This window comes from Vombatus ursinus, unplaced genomic scaffold (assembly GCF_900497805.2).
Source record: "Vombatus ursinus unplaced genomic scaffold, bare-nosed wombat genome assembly UNPS02014810.1, whole genome shotgun sequence".
NCBI classification, from domain to species: domain Eukaryota; kingdom Metazoa; phylum Chordata; class Mammalia; order Diprotodontia; family Vombatidae; genus Vombatus; species Vombatus ursinus.
Genome location: NW_020954588.1, coordinates 28,962,409 through 28,965,930, shown reverse-complemented (window position 1 = coordinate 28,965,930; position 3,522 = coordinate 28,962,409). Strand labels below are relative to the sequence as shown.

The 3,522-nt window shown below is 40.1% G+C and overlaps 1 protein-coding gene across 5 annotated transcripts in view; it reads right to left on the bottom strand.

The window, feature by feature from the left end:
* Positions 1–3,522, bottom strand: part of TNIK (TRAF2 and NCK interacting kinase) — a 415,560-nt gene that overhangs the window by 179,387 nt on the left and 232,651 nt on the right. The window lies entirely within an intron of this gene.

The window sequence follows — 3,522 nt, the reverse complement described above, 5'->3', positions numbered from 1 at the left end:
ACACACATTCTAATGGGGGAGACAGCAAGATGGCAATAATGTGTGTGTGTGTGTGTGTGTGTGTGAGAGAGAGAGAGAGAGAGAGAGAGAGAGAGAGAGAGGATGGCTAGAAAAGATACATAGGTTATAGAGAAGATATAGAGAATGCTAGGGAATGCAGAGAGAGATAACAGAGAAGTAGATGATAGAGAGAAATAGATAGATATGGAGATGAGGATAGATGATAAAGACAGATGATAGGGAAATAGAGGACAGATAAAATAGATTGATGGGTGACAGAGGGAAGATAAATTAATAGATGATAGAGAAGATGGAGATAGATAATAAAGAAGATAGATGATAGAAGAGAGAGAGATGATAGAGAAGAGAGATGATAGAGAAGACATAGATGCAGAGAAGATAGAAAATGATAGAGAAGATAGGAATAGATAAATTATAGAGAAGACAGACAGATGATAGAGAACTTAGAGATAGACGATAGAGAAGACAGATGATAGTGAGAAGATAGATGATAAAGTCATATACTTAAGTAATGAATGGACAGACAGACAGAGATAGATGGACACACTCATACAAATGGTAAACTCAGTTGGTCCTCCCTGCTGAAGGAGTATGTATCCTCTCAGAACTCTCTAAATCTCATCACCCTGGGCCTGGTCACTCTGCCCTATTTACTGCTCTAGGAAATGAAAGAATGTGCTTCCAACCCAATTTATAGCCTCGCTTAGAAGGAAACAAAGAAGGGATTGTTATGTAACATTCACTCCAGGTCACTGGGAGGCCATTCACATCAATGGGCTTCCACTGACCATGCATGGTACACGAGACATAGAGAACAGAGCACAGAAAGACAACAGAGGTGATGAACACCAGGTATGTTGGTCATGCCACTTTTGAAGAAGGAAGTTTTACTGAAGGGACTTCAGTGCTGACGATGAAAGCCAGATCAGAGAAGATCCAGGAGCCAGTGGGCTCTAAGAAAGTTCACAAACCAAATGGAAGCAGCTCACTCCAGGAGATGAAGGGAAAAATGAGAGAAATGGGGTAGCACTTGAGAAGTGGAATGAGCCAGCTATTAGTAAAGGAAGAATTTTTATGATTTCAGAATTAGTAGTTGCCAGGCAGGTGTTTCAGGTAAGGAAACAGACGCTAAGAGAGGTTATGTGATTTGGCCAAACTAAATCTCAGAGCTAGGATTTGTACCAGGTCTTCTTGACTCCAAGGCCAGAATTCTGTCTACTACTGCTCATTGCCTTACATATTTACATATTAATAATTTCAGAAGTCTGTGCCAGAAAATGAAGGGAAAAAAGGAATTTTTCAAGTCCTATTTCACATATGAAGACATGCTATAAGTACTTAAGATGGCAGTATTTTAAAACTGAGTAAATGACATATTTAATATGTGTAGAAAGCTGCCTATGCTTGCTTATATGTTATAAAAACACCAGATTTCTTCTTTCCCCCAATGGGTGAGGGGTGAGTGAGAAGAAAGAAAAAAAAGTTTAACAATTTAAAAAATAAAAATATATTAAAATGTATGAATTTTATAATAAACATACAATTCTGTTTAATATTCAAAGTTTCTCATAACCTAGTACTCCCCTCTACACATTTCTGGTTTTCTTATACCTTACTGGTTAGGTTTCCTTGCTGTTCTGTGTCTCACCTCTAGGTTGAGATGATAGAGAGATGATAGAGACAGGGGATGATAGAGAAGATAGAAATAGATAAATGATAGAGAAGACCTGGCTGTCCCCCTGCCCAGAGCGCTCTCCCTCCTCATCTTTCCCTCATGACTTCCCTATTTTCCTTCAAGTCCCAGCTAAAATTCCACCTTCTATAGGAAGCCTCTCAATTCCAGTGCCTTCCCTCTCTTAATTACGTTCTATTTATCCTACACACAGCTTGTTCGTGCATATTTATTTGCTTGTCATGTCCCCCATTAGACCGTGAGTTCCTCGAGGGTAGGGACTGTCTTTTCCCTCTTTTTCTATCCCCATCACTTAGCACTATGTCTGGCCCATAGTAGGCACTTAATAAAACACCTTTACTGACAGATTGCCTAATTATTGATGGTTATTCTTGGAAACTGATAATGTTTGATAATAATATCATGTTGATGTACAGTGATTTACAAAATGCTTTACATACATATTGCATTTCATTTCATCTCATCAGGTTGGTAGGATGGGTCTGGTCACATCACTCTCCTAGTCAAGATGTGTTGACTCCCTATCACTTCTGGGATAAAACATAGATTCTTTTGTTTGTCATCCAAAGTCCTTCACAATGGGGCTTCAGTCTACCTTTCCCAGCTTGTTCCACCTTATTTTCCTTTGCACACTTGAGGTTCCAGCCAAAGAGGTTTTCCTGCAGTTCCTCCCATGTCTTCCACACTCCATGTCCTATCTAAGAGTCTTTGCACAGATTATCCGGCGGACCTGGAATTCCCTCCCTCCCTCCGTCCCTCCCTCTGCCTCTTAGAATCTATGGATTCTTTCAAACCTCAGAACAAGAACGACCTTCTTCATGAGCCCCTGCTGCTTGGGCTACCCTTCCCCAAATGACCCTCTTGAAAAGATTTGAATCAAACTTCAGAGTTTTCCTAACCATCCTGATAACAGAGTGGAAGGAAGGTCATTCGGGGGCCCTTGAGGTGTCTTGTTCCATGGATATGCTGTTATCCCCTCTAGACTATGAACTCCTTAGAAGCAATTATTCCTTTCCTTTTGTCTTTGTGGTCCTCTTGCCTAACACAGTGCCTGGCACAGAGTGGGCATCTAACAAATGCTGGGTGATTAATTGAATAAGAGCTTTAATTTAATAGGACATTTTATTGTATTTAGCTGAATGAAATAGACCTCACAACTACCACTCATCACTCCTAGTTCTGGCTCCTGGGGCCAAGCAGAACAGCCCAACCCTCTTCAACATGACAGCCTTTCAAATACTTGAAGAGAGTTCTGATACTCTCCTCCCCTCCCCCAAATTTAAACATGCTTTCAACTGATTTTCACATGGCAGGGTTTCAGGGCCCTCCAGCACTGACTTTCCCTATGCAAATCCAAGCCATGGCATCACAACATATCTGTCTTTTCTCAAAAACACACTAACTCTCTGGAATTTGGAATATGATTGGAAGGTCCTATTCTTATAATGGTCCAACATTTTCAGGCTACGCTGACAAAGGCCACTTTCTATGGATGATGCCAGTGTCTCCTAAAAAATACTTGGGTTTTCTCCTTTTTTCTCATTTGTCATTGTAGTTATTCTCTTGAAATGCTAGGAAATAACATAGCAAGTCTTCCATTTCTCTGGGTTCTTTCGATGCAGACCAAATATGGTAATTGAATTGGACACAAGCTAGTTCTGAGAATGTTACAGATGGACCAGACTTCAGACACCATCTAATCCAAACATTCATTTTTACTGAGGTCCTGAGAGACAGTAGACAGACACAGAGATAGATAATTAGATAGATAGATAGATAGATAGATAGATAGATAGATAGATAGATAG